Below are 21915 nucleotides of genomic sequence, written 5' to 3'. Positions count from 1 at the left end.
TAATATTCGTTGCAGAACATATTGAATATATACCTTTTGTTCCTCACTTGTTAAGCTTACGATTCAGGTATAATATATATCTGTAATTAGGGGCTGAAGTGTCCTAGCAGTGCATTCCATTATTCAAAATGTCTATTTCTCAATGTTCACGCGTATTTCGATATTTAAGTCATTCGTTACTCCTGTAATCTCCGTTGCGGAACATATTGACTATACACCTTTTGTTTCTCTCTTGATAAACTTTTGATTGAGGTAGAATGTATATCTGTTATTAGAGACTGAAGGGTCGTACTAGTCCATTCCATTATTCAAAAACCATTTCATTATTCAAAATTGGCAATTTCTAAATTTTCACGCGTATTTTGGCATTTAGGTCCTCCGTAACCTCTCTAGTGGTAATTGCGGTACATATCGATTATACTCAGTTCATTCTTTGATTCATAGACTTTAATTTTGTGTATATTTTTTTCCCTTAATTAGGAGCTGACGGGTTGCAGCTGTCCGTTCCATTATTCAAAATATCCATTTCATTATTCAAAATTGGCTATTTCTCAATGTCCACGCATATTTTTATATCTAAGTCCTTCGTTGCTCCTGTAATATCCGTTGCGGAACATATTGACTATATACCTTTTGTTCCTCTCTTGATAACTTTTTGATTGAGGTAGAATGTATATCTGTAATTAGGGACTGAAGGGTCCTACCAGTCCATTCCATTATTCAAAATATCCATTTCATTATTAAAAAATGGCTATATCTCAATGTTCACGCGTATTTCGATATTTAAGTCCTTCGTTACTTCTCTAATATCCGGTGCGGAACATATTGACTATATACCTTTTGTTCCTCTCTTGATAAGCTTTTGGTTGAGGTATACTATATGTAATTAGGGGATTAAGGGTCGCAGCAGTACATTCCATTATTCAAAATATCCATTTCATTATTCAAAATTAGCTATTTCTTCATTTTTACGCGGTTTGTTTTTTGGCATTTAGGTCCTCCGTAAACCCTCTAATGGTCTTTGCGGCTCAGGATATGGCAAACGTGTCACAGTCATTTTTTTATATTTATTTTGCTATTCACCGCTCGAAGTTGAATAATGAAACATAAACTATTTCATTTTTCATTATTCACATGTTTAATACTGAATAGTGAATAGTGAACTATTTTTATTATTCATTATAGGATTTAAATACATTTTTTCTAGAGGTTATTGATGTGTAAACCGGGGCGATTAACTCACAAACTTAAGTCCGAAGGACTTTTATGTTAAGTTTGTGAGTAAGAGCATTAGAATAGAAACAACAATTAACAGGCTATTATTTGAACTTGGAATTATTTTTAATTATGGAATTTGTATAATTTCTTGTGTTTAAAATTTTTAATAAATTTCATGTTTATTTGGTATTATAATCTTTTGAGCGGTTAATAACACTTTCCATACAAAATATTTTGGTTAGATAGTGTTGTGCGCGGCACAGTACATTCTATTGAAAATATACTAGTTTCTTTGTAATAGAAAGTGTTGTGCGCAGCACAGAACATTTCAGTACAGAATAAACATGGAATTTATTAAAAATTTCAATAACAAGAAATCAAGCAAATTCCATAATTAAAAATAATTCCAAGTTCAAATAATAGCCTGTTAATTATACATTTGTTTTTTAATCTCGATTTGTTAAAAATCTCAGTACCCCTGATAAGCATGTGTATCGCGTATGAATAGATTACGAAAGTAGTTTCGGAAACATGGTTTATCGAAGTGTAAACCAAGGGGAAAATTCTAATTGACCAATCCAATTCAAGTATTTATAGATATTCAAATCATATAAGAATTATTATTGAATAATGAATAATGAACTATGAATAATGGACGTACTTGCCAGTGGAGACGGGCAGTAGCAGATCCAGAACTTATTATAAAGGGGGGGGGGGGGGGTCACTGACTGACCTGAGGGGAGCCCGCTCCAGTCATGCTTCAGTGCTCAGTGCTTCCTTATATAATCAACCAAATTTTTCCCAAGAAAAGGGTGGGGGCGGGCCTCTAGGCCCCCTGGACCCGCCTATGACGGGAAGAGGGCTAACAATTCCGTGATCAGAAAGGTCTTGTCATCTCTGCAGCTATAGAGATATTTGCGATGAATTTGACATCATTATGTCATGCAATTTTTCAACATAAAAAGAGAAAAATATTTACCACATTATTGTAAAAAAAAATGCTAACATTATCAAATTTATAAATGTATTGTCATCTGAAAAATATTGTAGAGCCAGAAAAAATTGTAAAGATTTATACGATACATATCATTGAAAGTCTGTCCTCCTGGTTAGAGGAACTGTAATACTATTATATTGTTATTTATTTTTACACATGCGAAACAAACATATGTATTTTATATGAACTGTTATTTTCTCTGTAGCTATGTACTAGTTTATGAGAATAAAACCATTCATTCACAACAATGAGCACACGATATCGTAAAGTAATCTTTAAAAGCTTCCCAACACGACAAAAGGTAAAACAATATTATCACAAGCGAAAACATAAACGGCCTCATTTTTTGATAGAACCACTTTCAAATTTACGGGATATAAAAACGACACTGATTGACATAAAAATTAAAAATGAGATGTGATATTTTATATTATACTTTCAAACCATATCTCTATTAATTATAACTATGAAATCTTTATGTTAAGCCGGGTCATACACACCGTAAGACTGAATGGAAAAAAGAAGACCACTACAATTGAATCAATTAAATGTCGTTAAGAAACTTACAATCGTAATTTGCAAATGTTTTTGAATAGAGTTTCAGTCGAGTGTTAACTGTGGGGTCTCTTCCCAGATCTTCCTATATGAAGAAATACACAGACGTGTCGCTGATATGGGTCAAAAAGATGTCACGCTGGCTTGGAAAATATATAAATTGTAATTTTTCCTATGCCTCCTCCTTTTCCCCATGACAGAAAAAAAGCCTGTTGTTAAAGGGTTGCAATTTGTACTCATATGAATACACACAACGTGCCGATAAACTAATGCTTAACAATCTGCAATCATCTGCAGTGCTGTGATTCTCGGGGCATACATACGCAATTTGATAAAATCCTTTTGAGAGATTTACCTCCCTTTAAAGATGTCTGCCTGCAAGAGAATGATATTTTCAAAACAGGAAACAAACCCTTATTTGCTACTTTTTGTTCTCAGGTAGGATTATTTACGACAATCTTAAACTATCAAACTATGACTTTATACTTTCTGATGTCGCACAAGTAGAAGTCATTTAAATAGATCTGAGTACATTATTCAAATATAAATATAAAGCCTGTAGATCTATTTATTGTAGCAAATCGTCAATTTATACATTTTGAACATTTTTAAAATCGCCCAACACGGGCGTGGCGGCTAACGATGAAGTTCACATGACGGCTATATTATTATATTGGGAAAAAACATCTTTTAATACCTGAATTGACCTGAATTCTTAATGTGAAAAAGAAGACGAAAGATATGAGAACAATCATTTCATCTAGACAAAAATAAGAATTATTTTATAAAACAATGAATCTTGATATGAACCAGGAGTTATCGTCCTTTGTATACCGTATGATCTACAGAGTAGAGTTCTACAGAGTAGAGTTTTACAGAGTAGAGTTCTACAGAGCAGAGTTCTACAAAGTCGAGTTACTTGGTAATAATGTTTTGAAAAATATCGATTTAAGTTGAAATGGTAGGATATTTTTTGAGTGGGAACTCGCTTTTGTCGTTTGGTTGTATCACGCTCCCCCTTTTATTATCGAAACACGGTAATTGATTGTTTTATTCTGCAAATACAAGTTAAACTGATAACATTGCCTTGGACACTGGCATTGTCGCTGATAAGTCCTGTTCACTTATCAAAACCATCAATTACTAAATTATGGAGCGACTGAAGTCCACTGTCATTGGGATATATTTAATAGGAAAGGACGTATACACACAGTACTCAGTAGAATACCTTATAAGCTTATATGCATCTAGTACCCTAACTACACCAACTTGACAAACAAGGCATCTAGTACCCTAACTACACCAACTTGACAAAAAAGGCAACAAACAACGGGAATCTTACATTTTTTTTAGAGACATAATAATTTATTTTTTATGCCCCACTACTCGGCTTTTCCGTCATCATGCAACAAGCGGTTACACGGACTTTCCCCTCAACGCCTTCACATATTGATCGGATTTAATTTTTAGACACTGGAATTGTCGCTAACTTTCCCCTAAACGCCTTCACATATTGATAGTATATGAGTCGTCCAGGACGAGTTACAGATCAAGTTTAGTAATATATTTGGTTCCGTTCCACTTATTTGTTGCTGAAATAACTGGCTTTGGATTTTGAAAATTCAACTCCTTGAAATGGTTTCAAGCTTTTCTTTGTGAGTTCGGCGGCATTCGTGAAGTTCTGCTACTTTGTTTTTTGCCATTATGATTATCCACGTCTTTCTGCATAGCTAAATATTTAAGATTTGCACAAAACGGTCACATTATATATAAACAGAATAAGTATCCCGAGAAAAAAATTAAGTTATAGTAAACGTTGTATTAGAAGCCAACAAAAAGCCAACTTGTAAAAAATCAGCAATTAAAATCTTTCAGGCAAATTTTTTTTGCAAAATGAATAATAAAATTAATGGACTGAGCACTTTCAAAATATTCCCAAAATGTGAGAAATAAAACAAAACATCGGTATTTCGATTTTTGTAAGGCCTTGATGTGAATTTAAGCATAAATGCAATTTAGTACTCCCCATTACAGAACTCGAGTCGTTTGTAGGTCTGTGCAAGCCCATCGTTATATGGGTATGATGCAGTATGGATTCAAAATTTGATTTATGGAAAGTCTATAAATGAATTAACTAAAGTATAGTCTACAAAATAAACATAGAATGGAATTTTGGGTCTGGACCTGTAATAAACTGAAGTGAATCAAACTGTCAAAATAGTTCAAAAGATGGTCACCCCACGTAATACACATTGATATTACTACACAAACTACATGTATTGTAGCAGATTCGATTATTATTATTAGTGAAAGCAAACGCCAACTTTATGATTAAACATTTCTCAAAATCTCTTCTATGTTTCGAAATGTCTGCTCTTTCTTTTTTTCTTATTCTATATTTTACCGCATGGAATTAAAAACAATTCTATAGAGAATGGAAAAATCATTTTAATATCACTCATACGTATTCTAATTTATAGCAGCTACTAAGGCATCAACCCAAACTCAGAAATGGTTGTTGAGATATGATGGTGCGCGTACTATGTGTGTGTGGTTGAAAAAAGGGGGTCTGAGTTATGTGGTTTTTTTTATTGGGAGAAAGTTGTCGGCATTCCTTACCTTCCCGAAGACCTGCGTTTGCCGAGTTTATGAGCTTCGATCCTCGTTTTGGAGTTGTGCTTCGCAACACTACCCGTACTGTAACGTTATAACATACGAATGTTGACATCGAGAATCAACGGGAAATGCACAAATTCTAAAGTCTTCTCATCTCTTACTCGAATACGACTACCTGTAGTTTGTACTATAACGGATAATTAAAGTCCGTTCATGTGGGGATCCGATGTGTTCATTTTATGACGATCGATAGATTCTATCAGAATTTTTTCAAAAGATTCAAAGCTATTTATTTACCTGAAATTCTTTGTATTGAACCAAATAAAATTCCATAATAATCAAGAAACCCGTTCAAACATATAACTGTCTTATAATTTTGAAAGCTAAATGCGTTTTGTCAACGCAAGACACCTCAGGTGTGCTCAAATAAAACAAATGCGGGCCAACCAATAACGAAGTCGAAGGGCATATTGAAAACCAATTATTTCCCAAACATTGTACCGTATATGGCTCATCACATTGAAGCCTGGAGTAAAAAAAAACGTATAAAGATAAAACAGGCGATATTAATTAAATAACACATACATAGCCGAGATCGAGGTGATAGAGCAGAAAACATTGTCAACCGAAGCGAATTTGTATCCCGGGAACGAGCCCAGGAACCCCTATGGTTCATATATGTAAAATGCATTCTATTATTCAATAAGACTGACTAGTATGTATCTCTACATCGAACTTGCCATTTTCAGTGTTGTTAAATTGATAGCGAGTTTCGTAAGATCAGAATGTCGTGGTTCTGTGTTTTCGTCATGTATTTACTACACAAACACCTCTCGAGAAACACTTACATTTGCTTTTAATCCACTCGACATTTTACCATGCGTATTACATTTCTTCGCTATTTGTGATTTATCTCAGTTTACCCCGTTTGATTTTCATTCGGTCATGTTTTCTGCTCTTCTGTCGTGTTTTGCCTGTTCACCCCCCCCCCCCCCCCCTTTTTAAATTAAAATATTTTTTTCTATATTCAAGGACAAAGTGTTGATTTATAAATTGTACACTATTTTCAAAATGATACTTTTTTCTTAATTAAAAGCAGCAAATAAATGCCATTAAATTCTTACTGTATAAATGATTGAAAATCTTTAATGCATATTCATATACTTCGAATAATAAAACAGCTCGTATCCTTGAACTTGAAACGTAATGGAAAATTTCTGCGGGAAAAACTAATATAACATGTGTATTTGTCTGTAATTTGTCGATAAGCTTCATAGAAATAACATCAAGAAAATAAATAGGTAAGGCAATATTTTATCATTTTAAAAATAGCTAAATTTTAAAATATATGCTACATTGCTTTCTAGCTTTATATATAAATATATATATTTAAAAATATAGTCAATAATTTAAATCGCTAGGGTGTCCATTCATAAAGTTGCTGATATATACTTATTAATATAAAGTGTTAATTGTTTGGAGCATATTATATTTTTGTAATAATATAAATGATAATAATAATTTCTAATACACAATATTGTCGTAGAAAATATTTCAGGAGATCTGTACGGAAATATCCGAGGCAAAATATCGATTTTTCAAGTTTTTTTTTATCTTTTCAAACGCGTGTTTTAAATTTGATTTCCTTTGTTTGTTAGGAATAAAAGTCATAAAGTTTTTATAGTCATAACTGAGAGTCATAAATTTATATTTAAAGAAAAATTTAAATAAGTGTTAAAAAGAAGAAAAAAACATATTCATTAGCGACATACTTGACATTAATACTCGTTAAACATTGAATTTGTAACAAGGTCAGTGACCGAATTTTTATTAACAATATTCTATTATTCAACATTTTAAATACTTGTTGATCGCTAATACGAAACTCTATAGAAAAGCCGTCCAAAAGAGATATAAATACCCAGGAAATAGGTAGGTTACTTAAATCAATAAGTAGTGCTAGCCATGTTATTAGCAAGGTTAAAAATCTAAATCTAAAGGAAACTGGAATAGTTTGCTTGTTTAACATGTTTTTAGGTTAGGTCACTTTTTTCTTTTTTCTTGTATGCCTGTTATTTAACTGTAATATACCAAATACATTGAACACTTATACTGTATATGGTTGTCAACTTGTTATATTTTTTTTATTTAGAAACTTACGTTGGAATTGTTGTAAAGGTCCCATGACAAAACTGTTTTCGAGCGTTGGTTACTATAGTATATACATACATATATATTGGAGAATGAGCCGATAATTATTCAGTACTCTACTAATTGCTAATTAAGTACAGTAAGTTTAAGGCTAAACTATTCTGAAAATGTCAACTAGTCGTCCTTCCGTTGTTTGTAAATCTAAAAATAGAAGCAAGCCCCAGCGATATTTGCGGTGCCTTAAAACGTAGGAAGGCACACATAGGGGCACCAATGGGGTGTCCACAATGGCCACAAGGTCATGTTTAAAACCCATTAAGATTACTTCTGTCGTCTTGCGTCGTATGTGTTTTCCGAGTAACATTTTTTTTATATCCACAATACTGCAAAGATGGATCATCATTGAGGGTATAAAAGTAAACTTGTACAAATTATCTGCAGACCAAACATGGAGTTATCGCCCCTGCATGCCGTTTAGTTTTTATACTCTTAGGTTTCATAAATCAAAACATGGATTTAGCCGTTGTTGCTAACATCGGAGTTTTACGCTGCACCTGTTTGGCAAAGTTTTGTTTGAACACATATTCTTCACCTGGACATTAAATTGTCTGCACTTGCTATACAGATTTTTTATCTAAGTAATATTTTGATTTTCCAATTATAAACGACATACTAAAGCGTGGACTTATGTATTATTTGAAGAAAGAAGGTAACACACGTATTTCTTAAAATAGTAACACATTTTTTTTAATTTGTTTGAATATATATTAGTTTACAGCCCTACTGATGATACGGAAATAACACATATATATATATTTTCATTTATAAATTAAAATATCAGATTTTTATCGAAGGAAACAAATAATCGATAAAGTAGCTAACGCGGACCTTTTTCTTCCATTAAATATCAAGAAATTTTTAACTGATTCATCACATGGAGGCTATCGAATTCCACTTGATAGTGAGGAAGTTTTCTTTTAAATGTCAAAAGGCATTTTGGAAAAGTACTCTCCTATCCTTTAAAACGTGTTTTTAGAGTACAAAGGTCAACATAACTAATGTGAAACACGGTTTAATCGACATCTGCTGAACCATGAACTGATGGATATGCTGATAATTTGGTATACTTTTTAAAAAATAAATATTTATGGCATACGAGTCTTAAAAAAAATAATTTTGTCATTATTAATGATGACGGGACTAGTTATAGGCATGATAGGGTTGACGTGTACTATTTCTTGTTTTGTCCATTTATGTTCATTTGTCCGTATTGGAAATAGTCTTGTTATATTCATTAGGGTGCAGTGTGCTTTCGTATTTTAGCCCGTTGAACTTTTGTGCACACAGTGGTTATTCTGCAATAAAACTCATTTTATATACTTGAAGATCAATGTAGCCTCCAAATATGAGTTTATATGAACATCAAAATTGTATAATGCAGGTTTTTATTGGCTGTGATAGCCCATATTTCCATACCTATACCAGACATAGGCCAAGAAATTTTGCAACGTTCATTCCCCCTTTTGTATAACGCGAACTTTTTAATACAGTTTTACGAAAAGCACACCATTTTGTATTTATTTATATGATAGATCGTGTCAGTCATTTTGGTCTTTTTTGGATAGTTGTCTCATTGGCCATCATACCACATCTTCTTTTTTATATTGTATATATATATATAATATATATATAAATGTCTAAGAATATAACTTAAACACGCTAATTAATACATTAAAACGTTCTATTAGATTTTAAATAGAAATACGCAAAGTTTCGCTAAATAAATTAGCTTCATCAGGCGTGTGCATCTCCCAAGGTGAAATCGGAGGCATAACAAAAACATATTTTTGTATCTTAATCTACACAAGATTTGAGGAAAAGTGTAACATATTTATTGATGTTGCGTAAAATATGTTTGTAGCTACAACTACATAAAGATGGAAATAAACATTTATTGATGTTCGATAAATTGTATGAATTTCTATAAATGAATTTGTATGATTTCAAAATTATGGTTTTTGATTTGTTTTTGAATCTTTTTTCGTCTCTCTAATCGGGGTACCTTGCTTTGGTCAGTCAGAGCTAGATATCTATGGTAATCGAGGTACCTTGTTTGTGTCAGTCAGAACTAGAGATCTAAGATGATCGGGGTACCTTGTATGTGTCAGTCAGAATCAGAGATCTAAGATGATCGGGGTACCTTGTTTGTGTCAGTCAGAATCAGAGATCTAAGATGATCAGGGTACCTTGTTTGTGTCAGTCAGAACTAGAGATCTAAGATGATCAGGGTACCTTGTTTGTGTCAGTCAGAACTAGAGATCTAAGATGATTGGGGTACCTTGTTTGTGTCAGTCAGAGCTAGAGATCTAAGATGATCGGGGTACCTTGTTTGTGTCAGTCAGAACTAGAGATCTAAGATGATCGGGGTACCATGTTTGTGTCAGTCAGAATCAGAGATCTAAGATGATCAGGGTACCTTGTTTGTGTCAGTCAGAACTAGAGATCTAAGATGATCAGGGTACCTTGTTTGTGTCAGTCAGAACTAGAGATCTAAGATGATTGGGGTACCTTGTTTGTGTCAGTCAGAGCTAGAGATCTAAGATGATCGGGGTACCTTGTTTGTGTCAGTCAGAACTAGAGATCTAAGATGATCGGGGTACCTTGTTTGTGTCAGTCAGAATCAGAGATCTAAGATGATCTAGGTACCTTGTTTGTGTCAGTCAGAACTAGAGATCTAAGATGATCGGGGTACCTTGTTTGTGTCAGTCAGAACTAGAGATCTAAGATGATCGGGGTACCTTGTTTGTGTCAGTCAGAACTAGAGATCTAAGATGATCGGGGTACCTTGTTTGTGTCAGTCAGAACTATAGAGATCTAAGATGATCGGGGTACCTTGTTTGTGTCAGTCAGAACTAGAGATATAAGTTGATCGAGGTACCTTGTTTGTGTCAGTCAGAACTAGAGATCTAAGTTGATCGTCCGAGGTACCTTGTTTGTGTCAGTCAGAACTAGAGATCTAAGTTGATCGGGGGACCTTGTTTGTGTCAGTCAGAACTAGAGATCTAAGTTGATCGAGGTACCTTGTTTGTGTCAGTCAGAACTAGATATCTATGATGATCGAGGTACCTTGTTTGTGTCAGTCAGAACTAGAGATCTAAGATGATCGGGGTACCTTGTTTGCGTCAGTTAGAGCTAGATATCTATGATGATCGAGGTACCTTGTTTGTGTCAGTCAGAACTAGAGATCTAAGATGATCCGGGTACCTTGTTTGTGTCAGTCAGAACTAGAGATCTAAGATGATCAGGATACCTTGTATGTGTCAGTCAGAACTAGAGATCTAAGTTGATCGGGGGACCTTGTTTGTGTCAGTCAGAACTAGATATCTATGATGTCGGGGTACCTTGCTTGTGTCAGTCAGAAATAGAGATCTAAGATGATCGGGATACCTTGTTTGTGTCAGTCAGAACTAGATATCTATGATGTCGGGGTACCTTGTTTGTGTCAGTCAGAACTAGAGATCTAAGATGATCGGGGTACCTTGTTTGTGTCAGTCAGAACTAGAGATCTAAGATGATCCGGGTACCTTGTTTGTGTCAGTCAGAACTAGAGATCTAAGATGATCTAGGTACCTTGTTTGTGTCAGTCAGAACTAGAGATCTAAGTTGATCGGGGGACCTTGTTTGTGTCAGTCAGAACTAGAGATCTAAGATGATCCGGGTACCTTGTTTGTGTCAGTCAGAACTAGAGATCTAAGATGATCGGGGTACCTTGTTTGTGTCAGTCAGAGCTAGAGATCTAAGATGATCAGGGTACCTTGTTTGTGTCAGTCAGAACTAGAGATCTATGATGTCGGGGTACCTTGCTTGTGTCAGTCAGAGCTAGATATCTACGATGTCGGGGTACCTTGCTTGTGTCAGTCAGAGCTAGATATCTATGATGTCGGGGTACCTTGCTTGTGTCAGTCAGGGCTAGATATCTATGATGTCGGGGTACCTTGCTTGTGTCAGTCAGGGCTAGATATCTATGATGTCGGGGTACCTTGCTTGTGTCAGTCAGAGCTAGATATCTATGATGTCGGGGTACCTTGCTTGTTTCAGTCAGAGCTAGAGATCTAAAACAAGTGTCTATGTCATAGTAAACTAAACATAAACACAATTAATTATTTACATGTGTCAAGGCACGCTTATAAGATGCGCGAGGTGTAAATTCTTTGATGATTAATGTGAGCACACGTTTTAAATAACTGTACTTAATTCAAGGCTGTTTGAATGTTAGTTTTTCTAATACTGGTTGTTATTGCTGTGAGATAAGTATGACTTCTTTATATTTTAACATTTTTTGTAAAGATTTTACATAATGCCATATCAAATTAAATTTTCGTCTTGACAACCATCGATTTATTAAAACATTTCAGACAGATAACACAATAAAATCACGCGCGTTTTTCCGATATCGAGGAAATTTCTGCTTTTTTTTTATAATTCTTTTACTATTTAAATAAATGTCAGCATGAACAGGAATATATTGATTTTTACAGTGTTCATAAAATTATTTCTTTTTATTTAACTGATATAATATACACTGCTTACTCGTATGAACGTAATCGGAAGAGTATATCTGTGTCATTTTGGTCTCTTGTGGACAGTTGTCTCATTGGCAATCATACCACATCTTCTTTTTTTTTATATATATATATATATGAATATCGGAAAAATGATGTGTACCTATAGAGCATAGGTTAGACATTAAATTGATTTGATAAACTTAAATGGTATCTATTTCGGTATTTATTTATTTGATTTATATTGACATATGTTTTCCTGGATCCACACTTCGCTCAAACCAGTGCTAGCTAGGGGCATTGAACACTTACATTGTATAAGAGTTTTTGCTCTGTATTGAATGCCTAACTATCACTTTGAGTTGAAAAATAGCCATCAAAGCGCTGTTCCATTGCCGGTTGTGAGGTTTACTGTGCACGTTCTTATTAGGTGTACTGTATGGAAACTCCACACCTTTCGTAAAATCTTTTCCTTTAGCATCTGAGATAATATCTATATTAACACATTGATACATAAGATCCCCGTGCACGGTTAGTTTTTTTTATTATAAACTTTATCAAGTACGTGAACAAAATTTTTAAAGCAAAAGACATAAAATAAAAATAGCTGTTGAGAGGACATATAAACAACAAGACCTGAACCGAACTTTTCAAACTGTCTTGGGTTAATTTTAACTTAAGGAGTTGCAGCCGTGTTTTTTTGTCCATTTGATTATTTGTTAGAGTTTCTTGATAATTCCGGCCTATATACTTGTTTATGTGTATATGTTAATAGCAGGTATAAGAATCCACACACATTGTTAAAGTTAGGTTAAAAAATTCCCAAAAAAGTATCAAACAAAACATCATAAACTTTGTCCTTTATTCTCAATACAAATTACTGAACCATTTCCTACAAGTTTTCTAAAAATAAAGTAACCATTATGTGGGATAATACATGCATGTAGTATTTCGCAATGGAATATTTTCAATATTTTCATTGTCAAAGTCAAAAGTAAATGGAAAACAATATGGATCGCTGCCAAAAAGGTTATCAATTGAGTAAAAAATATTGGCAACCCTTGCCATTCGGTAACATGATGTGTTTTGTATGTTATTCTGCCATATTTCTTATTTCTGCATCTTGTTTGCCTCATTGTCTTCATGCACCTTCTACTGTAATAACTAGTTAGTTTGTATATTTTATAATACAACATTTTTTTTCTCAATGGAAATCAATTATGTATGTATATATATTTACATTCCTGAAATATTTTATAAATGACAACATCTTGGACCTTGAAATTCATATAAATGTAAACAACGTCAAGTGTTTGCACCGTTTGTATCAATACACTTTTTTTTTAAATAATAGAGAATGAAGAAAAAAAAATGTTCTTTACATTAAAAAAAAGTGTTTCAAATCAAAATTTTCCATCAGAAATATACAAACCTCGATGACCGACTGAGAATTCACATACTGTTATATGCAAGCGGGGCATTATTTGTGTCCCATGAACACATTCCTCATTTATTTTGCTCTTTAATGGAGTAGCGTCTCTTTGACACATTCTATTTTTGCCCATGCATGCATGATCGGTACTGAATCCAAATATAGTACACATGCATGCTAGTTGAAAGTGTTCTCAAAGGTGTATATGCACGAAGAACACCATTACAACTTATGTACACAAAGGTTCAAAAAGGTTTTATAAATTATTCTAATGTATTAATGAATTATGCAGCACGATCTGTTAAGAGTTTTCACCTTAAATATTGTTTGTTTTTTTTATAAATAGGTAAAGGAAATAATCGTTACATTTTTCACACCCTGGTCAACACATTGTTATGCAACAAACTCAATCCATCAAGTTAAAGAACTTAAGTTTGCCTCAACCAAATGTTATGAATCTTATGCACAATGCTTATTACCACAAAACACAGATAAAATTTGAATTTTGCTGGCGTGAATTTTACCGTTTTAGAGTTATTCTCTTTTGTGAATTTTATGAATGGAAAAATAGCTTAAATTTGTGTTGCCAGTCATTGACTTTTCATCAATCAAATGTTATGAAACTTGTACACAATGCTTATTACCACAAATATCAGATCAAGTACGAATTTGGGTAGTGTCACTTTTACCGTTCTTCAGTTACAATGTATGTCCCTTAATAATGTTATAGGCTAGATGGGGCATCATCTTTGTCCAATGTACACATTCCCCATTTTTGCTCTTTGGTCGAGTAGTGTCTCTTTGAAACATTCCATTCGTCATTCTTTTACCCATGCTCGTCACTGAATCCAAATATTATATATATGCATGCCAGATGGAAGTATACTCAAAGGCATGCATGCATACACAAATCACCATTGCAAACTTATGTCATGTTCATATAAAATAGTCATATGAAACCTCAAATAAAAAAAAAATGATGCATATGTTTTTTTTATAACTAAATGGATAGTTTTCTTTATAAAACTTATGTACATATACTTTTTTTCTGAAGGAAATTCTTTAACTTGTCCACATTCAGAAGAAGTTTACTTTTTTTTTGCCAGGAAGCAATTCGCCGACATATTTTCAGTATGGAAGTGATCTTATCGTGACTCTTCTCGTAAAAATCAGGTGATCACAATACGCATGGATCTGCCATTGAAATATACTATTATCTGATTGTACATGTTATACATGTGCTCAATATCAATGCTTCTTTGTTGATTGTTTACTATAAGGTGGCAATCGGTAAACTACGGCTTCAAAACACGATAAATATTTAGCTGCCATATTTTCACAACATAACAAACAGAGAGAGAAAAGAATTGACAATTAAACGATATATTTGCGTAAAAAATGATATAATCGTACACAGAAGACTACGTTTATGATATATACATGCATTGGTTCAAGAATTGGATACACATCTTTTTCACCAGTCACTCGTTTCATATGACATTAAACATTGGTTTAGAATCCCCGGTATCATAAATTGGTTTTATTTTGTCTAGGTACCACCGCTTGTGTTATATCTGTTTGCGAGGGTACCATCAGAAACTGATACGGTAAAATTCTGGTTTTATTTAAATGATAAATTTGGCACAGTAATCGATTCTTACCGATTTTGTTATTTTTAAACTTATTTCATGCAAGGTCATGTAAGTCCAAGGAGTTTAAATATTTTAATATGATTACTGATTAAAATATAAGATATATGGTCATAAGAGTTCAAAAAATTATATAAATAATTCATATGTATTAACGAACTATGCAACACGAACTGTTAATGAGTTTTCACCTTGAATATTGTTTTTTTATAAAAGATAAAGAATAAAAACATATTTTCACACCCTGGTCAAAACATTGTTTTGCTATAAACTCAATAGATCAAATTGAAGAATTTGTGTATCCTTTCAAAACAACATATCAGAATTTCTATCAGAATTTGTCGTATTCCTGAATGTGATATATTGACTACGTGTGGATTCGAATGTCGGGTATTGAATGCAAAGCAGGATGTGCTAACTAGTCGACCAGCATATATCCCGAATGCTGTCTGTCAGCAACTTCAACATACATTTTAAGAAAGGACAATATCAATAACTTTGAATGACTAAGAAATAAATCTAAATGTTTACTACAAAATGGGAAAAGGGGGAGGGAATACTCTTTCTTAGGGGCATCCAAGTGTATCCTGTCCACACGCACCTGAATACCTTTTATACTATGATTTGTGTCGTCTTAATTGTCTTCTGTTACCTAATCAAATATCGACTTCGAACTTCTTTTAAACTTACTTTTACTGTGCATATTGCTGTGCGTTTGTTTACTCCACATTGTCTAGATGTATAGAGGATATTGGAGACTTCACAGCACGTTTAATTCAGCCGCTTGTTTGAACCAATTGTTTTTCTCGTGCTTTAGTGTGTCGTCCATTTTGCTGCATTAATGTAACTTAATGTTTTGGGGCGCTAAGAAGCACGCTATGGATGTGGGATTTTCTCGCTGCTTTAAAGATTAATTTGTGGTCGGGATGGTTTGATGCCTCTTTGTCTGTTCGTACGTCCCAAAATTGGTTTCCATGCCCAAACATTATTATTTTACGAAAGTTATACACGATGCATTTTACAACAAAACACAGATCAAATTTGTTTTTGATGGCGTCACTTTTACCGTTCTAAACTTATGCTCCTTTACGAATGAACTGATTCCAGGGGTTGAAGTCATAAAACTTTGCTCAGTGATCGGAGCACAAAAATCATGCTCGAAACACAAAATCCGGCATTTTGATTGGTTGATTCCTGAGTCTGAGTACAAAAATCGTGCTCGAAAGTTTTATGACCGCACTGTACTCGTCCTCAACCGAATGTTACGAACCTAATGCACAATGCGTATTACCACAAAACACGGATCAAGTACGAATTTGGATAGCGTCACTTTTACTGTTATATATTGAGTTATGTCCCTTAATAAAGTTATATGCAAGAGAGGATTTCATATCTGTCCGATAGAAACATTCTCCATTTTTATTAGCTCTTTAGTCGAGAAGTTGTCTCTTTGAAACTTCCAATTATTTATTCTTTTACCCATGATCGGTTCTGAAGCCAAAGTATACATACATGAAAGTGAACTCAAAGGCGTACATGCATGAAGAACACCATTGCACATTTATAAAATTGAGAAAATGGGAATATGTCAAAGAGACAACAACCCGACCAAAAGAAAATAGCAGCCGAAGGCAACCAACGGGTCGTTAATGTAGCGAGAAAACCCCTCTATCGGTGGTGGGCCTCTGTTGGCCCCCGAAATAAAAATGTGTACTAGTTCAGTGAAAATGGACGTCATAATTAACTCCAAAACATATCAACTAAGCCCAGGCGCCAAAATTCGGCTGGGTTAAACATGCTTTTTGAGATCTCAACCTTACCCCTATACCTCTAGCCAATGTATAATAAAGAAACACACATCAATAAGCAAAGTAAAACTCAGTTTCAAAAGAAGTGCGAGTCAGATGACAGAATAGGAAGCAAAAGAGAATAATGAAACTGATAATAATACATAAATAAACAAAGGACTACTAGCAGTTACTGACATGCCAGCTACAAACCTCAATTAATATGATTTAAAGATTATTTCTTCAGCTATATAAATTGAACATTGGTTGAATAATCCGGATTTCATCAATCGCTTTTATTTGGTTAAGGTACCATTGCTTGTGTATTTGAAGTTTTCTAGGGAACCTTTAACCAGTGATACGGTAAATAATGGCTCGACTAAAATTGTATATATTTGGCACGGTCATCAATTCTTACCTATTTTGTTATTTTTAAATTTATGTCCTGCGAGTTCATGTAAGGCCAATGAATTGATTATTTAAATACAATTACAGATTAAAATATAAGACATATGTACACAATAGTTCAATTTTTTTTTATAAATAATTTATTAAAACTATTTTGATATGAGCGTCATTGATGAGTCTTATGTAGACGAAACGCGCGTCTGGCGTATTAAATTATAATCCTGGTACCTTTGATAACTAATTATGACAACAATGTGAATACAAGTATTAACGAATTATGCAGCTCGAACTGTTAAATCAGTTTTCACCTTGAACATTGTTTTTTATAAACAGGTAAGGGAAATTATAATTACATATTTACACACTCTAAGGCCAACCCATTGTTATGCAACGAACCCAAGAGATCAACTGAAAGAATTTGTGCATTCTATTAAAACAAAATTTCAGGATTTTTGTCAGAATGTGTCCTGTTTTGACTTAGTCTGGAATCGCATGATGAGTTCGCATGCCGGGTAATGAAGTCCAATGAATGCATAACAGGAGACGCTTACAATATCGACACATCCAGTCTCACTACTTTTTGTAGTTTATGCAATTCCCTTAGTTTTCATCACTGGTACATATAGATCAGTATATCACAACTGCTGTCTGTCAGCAACATTCACATATATTCCTAGTGAAAACAATATAAATAACTTCCATGAAAATAAATCTATATTTTTACTACAAAAAGGGGAGGAGGGCTCATTCGGAGTACCCCCATTTAAAGAGACCCTAGTGTATCCACGCATACATACATACCTTTTATACCTTGATTTGTGTCGTCTGGATGTTATTCTGTCACTTACTCAGTATTCAATGCATACCTATACTAGCGGTCTATGCATATTGATGTGCGTTTGTTTATTCCAATTTGGGTAGAGGTATAGAGAAAGAATTGAGATCTGATAAAACATGTAGCGTACATTTTAATGAAATAGTATACATTATAGTTGACCAGCCAGCTTAATTCCGCCTCCGAGTGTGGGATTTTCTCTCTGCGTGCGTTTAAACCCCATTGGTTGCCTTTGGCTGTGTTTTTTGGTTGCTTTTTGGTCGAGTTTTTGTCCCTTTGACACACCCATTCTCTCTTCTTTTAATGGATATTTAATTTAAATTTTGTCATTTGCAATCTTATTGCCAATTTCTATCGCCAAATGCTATTTATTCTAGATCTTTACACAATGCTTATTACCACTAAACAAAGTAAGTAAGTAAGTAAGTAAGTAAAACTTTATTTGGATTCGGCATATTGACAAACAATACAAACATAAGCTCTAATGAGCTTTTCACCGAATATAAAAATATATGCAATAACAAATAAAACAAGGCATGCAGCATGCAATAAATTATAAAAAGCAGCACCAAAAATTAACTCTAAGCAAATAGCATATACATGTATCTTGCAAAATACCAAAACATATATATGAAGCACTAAATTTTTTAAAAATTTGCAGTTTAAAAATTAAACACACATCGAGTTTGAATTTTGGTAGAGTTTTCTAGCGATATGCTCCTTTAAAAATGGTTTCCGTTCTTTAACTAACGTTTGCCTCGACTAAATGTAATGAAACTTATACAAGATGCTTATTACCACAAAACTCTGATCACGTACGAATTTGGGTAGCGTTACCTTATCTGGAGTTATGTTCCTTTAAAATAATATATGCAAACGGGGCCATCATCTATTTTAAATGGACACATTCCCTATTTATTTTAAATGTCTATACTTGAATTAAGTAATAACGTTCAGGTTTTCGATTTCTGTATTTAATGCGGTTTAAAATACGAATGTGGTCCTCACTGGCATTAAACTGAGTAAGCTACAGTGTATGGTTGTCTTTTAATATTATAATGCTCTTTTGAGGAATTACATTAACAAATGTATCAACATTCCTCAGTTTTTTATTGAAAACATTTACACTCAATGTCTGACTAATACATGCAACATCAGCAGAAATTTGAATTATGTACGAACTTTAGTTGTTTTGCATAGCTGATTGCACGGTCTGTATGTTTGCTATCACAGGTTATTGTTTATTTTCAAGTGCGTCCTGATTTTATTTATATACATATAGGAATAGAATCGTCGTGTGCACTGAAATCGACGGTACGCTTCTCTAAACTCCATCAGGAGTTCATCTCGTGTATTTGACGAATCTGCATAATAAAAGTGCAACTAGGGATCGACTTGTGGAATGCACTATGTTATAATATTTATAATGCATACTATATCAGCATTTGTTAGATTTATTTTTGTTGAGAAAGACTAAATCGTTTTGCATGAGATACAGATGTAGAATATATTACTCAAATGATTTATCAATGAAATGTTTTAATTTGTTTTATTGTAATCTTCTTATCTGTACTCATTATTATTGAAGGTCTACGTATCACACATTTACGCATTTTAAACAGTTCATAAAGTAAAAGCGCTACATTTTTTACATTGAAATATTTTAAACCATGACCGTTGTACATATATCTAAAATTGAATAGGTCGATATTTGTGCATGTTTTTGTCTAAAATTAAATTTTTGCAGTGATCCTTTATCGATTAAGTACCGAATTATCAAATATCAAAGAACAAGGGGCAAAGGAAGTGGATTTTCTACAAAATGCCTATATCTTATGTCAAGCATAAGTACCCAATATATGCCTCTGAAGTGTAATTGAAATTGAACTGGAAGGTCTAATATTTATGATAAAAGGTAGTTCATACAATAAACAACAAAAGGATTGGTAATCATTTACACAGTCTCATCTGCTATCTCAGAGTCTCCTATGCTCGGTAATTTTGCGATGTTAACGTCACTGTACATATATAACGCTGATCTTTCTAGGTTTGACCTTCTGTCTGTGCCGTGTGTGGAACACGAGATGTTTTTTTTCTTTCTTGATAAAGAATGTCAATTGATATCCCTCTTACATGACGCTAATGTTCTTAATGTAGAGTTTGAATTTAATGCTATGTTTTATTTATTTGTCTATCACATTAAAAAAATATCTTTATACTAGCATAACAGTAATATGAAAATGTTAAAATGTATTGTATCAGTGCGACATGATGTCAGATGGTGCACAGTTAGAGAAGTACGTCATTTCTTATGCGTTATGCTTTACAAATGATATACTTTGGAATAATCTATGACAGGGTGCATTGTTGCACATAAGAATAACTTGTGGTTTATAACTGTATGATAAAGACATCATGAAAGGTTCAAGTCGTAAATGAGCAGGTGTAAAATATTTAAAAAAAAATAATTAAAAAATGCATGCACTTTTGTGAATGTCTTAATTGATTTGAATTTTAAATTGAAGAAGATAAAAACCAACCGAGAGATTCAAAACTTTTTATTTGACCCTGTGAGCTAGAAAACGGGGAGGTGGATATATATATATGGAAAAACAAAGTTCATGGTCAAATGGAATGAGAAAGGGGGTAGGCATACTATCAATAATAACCTTGTAACCTTACTGTTTACACACTAATATGACTTATCAGAAGGACAATGAACTAAATTATTAGGAATAACATTCATCCCACTACTCTTGGCAATTAATCAAACATGCCAAACAACAAATACCCTATAAACATGATGTTGTTATGAATGAAATTCGTCTAACTTCTCAACTTTTGAACAAGGATTTTAACCTGAACAATAAGTTTTTAATTAAGTAAGTAAGCTTACACGATAACAGTAGATACGATATTTAACTTTAAATGTTACAATATAAAATTATAAGCAAAGGTTGTATTTACTATAATTTAGGGTAAATCTTTTCTGTCTAATGATTGAATGTTAATTTGCACATTTGATTAGACGACCTTAATTTATATCTTCAAATATTTGATTTGCTGTGGTATGCGAATGTAAAACATTCACGATATTTTCATATTTCAAATTCCAATAATAGATTTTAAGTAAACAAACTGCTTATTTCTGACAATGGACGATATTTTAACACAAAAATATGTGGTCACCAGAGTATGCATTGAGGATGCCTATAATAATTTTATTTTTAACAATTAATATATATTTAAGACATAGTTTTTAATTTATTGTGTAGAAAGAGCAATACAGTTTGCTAGGTCTTCTATAAAATCGATAGTAGCTTTGTGCTCCATATCACTATTAAAGAAACAGTTTGTAACCATTGGCTAATTACTAAATCATAGTTTGAATAGGTAACAAAAGGATTATTGAATATCATATTCCGGACAGTTTTGATTACATATCTAAAAAAAGTAACACAAAAAATCATAGTTAATTAAGCTAACAAAAAAATCAACTTTATGCATGCATCAATTTAAGTACACATTTAAATAAGCTGTGATACCAACGTGTTTGGAATGAGAGAAATTAATGTGGCCATTGTGATGACAAAATCTTATGTAGCGATTCTTGTACTAAACTGGTACATACCTGTATTTTCCTGATAAAGCTGGTATCTGATAAGAGAGTATAAGTACATGTATAGGGACATTTAGATGTTGATT

At 33.2% G+C, this 21915-nt stretch overlaps 1 protein-coding gene across 5 annotated transcripts in view; it reads left to right on the top strand.

The window, feature by feature from the left end:
- Window positions 1-3124: 3124 nt before the first annotated feature.
- The window catches only part of LOC139485197 (sodium- and chloride-dependent glycine transporter 1-like), a 42498-nt gene continuing 23707 nt past the window's right edge, over window positions 3125-21915 (top strand). Inside the window, exon 1 of one of the 5 annotated variants that reach the window (XM_071269450.1) lies at window positions 3125-3208. The gene's annotated coding sequence lies outside the window, so the exon portion shown is untranslated. Of the gene's footprint in view, window positions 3209-6557; window positions 6688-7025; window positions 7319-11739; window positions 11849-20735; window positions 21093-21915 lie in introns of those variants that run through there. The other 4 variants (XM_071269449.1, XM_071269453.1, XM_071269451.1 and 1 more) reach the window with 4 other exon arrangements.

This window comes from Mytilus edulis, chromosome 8 (genome assembly GCF_963676685.1).
Source record: "Mytilus edulis chromosome 8, xbMytEdul2.2, whole genome shotgun sequence".
Taxonomy (NCBI): domain Eukaryota; kingdom Metazoa; phylum Mollusca; class Bivalvia; order Mytilida; family Mytilidae; genus Mytilus; species Mytilus edulis.
The sequence above is the reverse complement of the archived record's forward strand: the minus strand, read 5'-3'. Positions and strand labels throughout refer to the sequence as shown.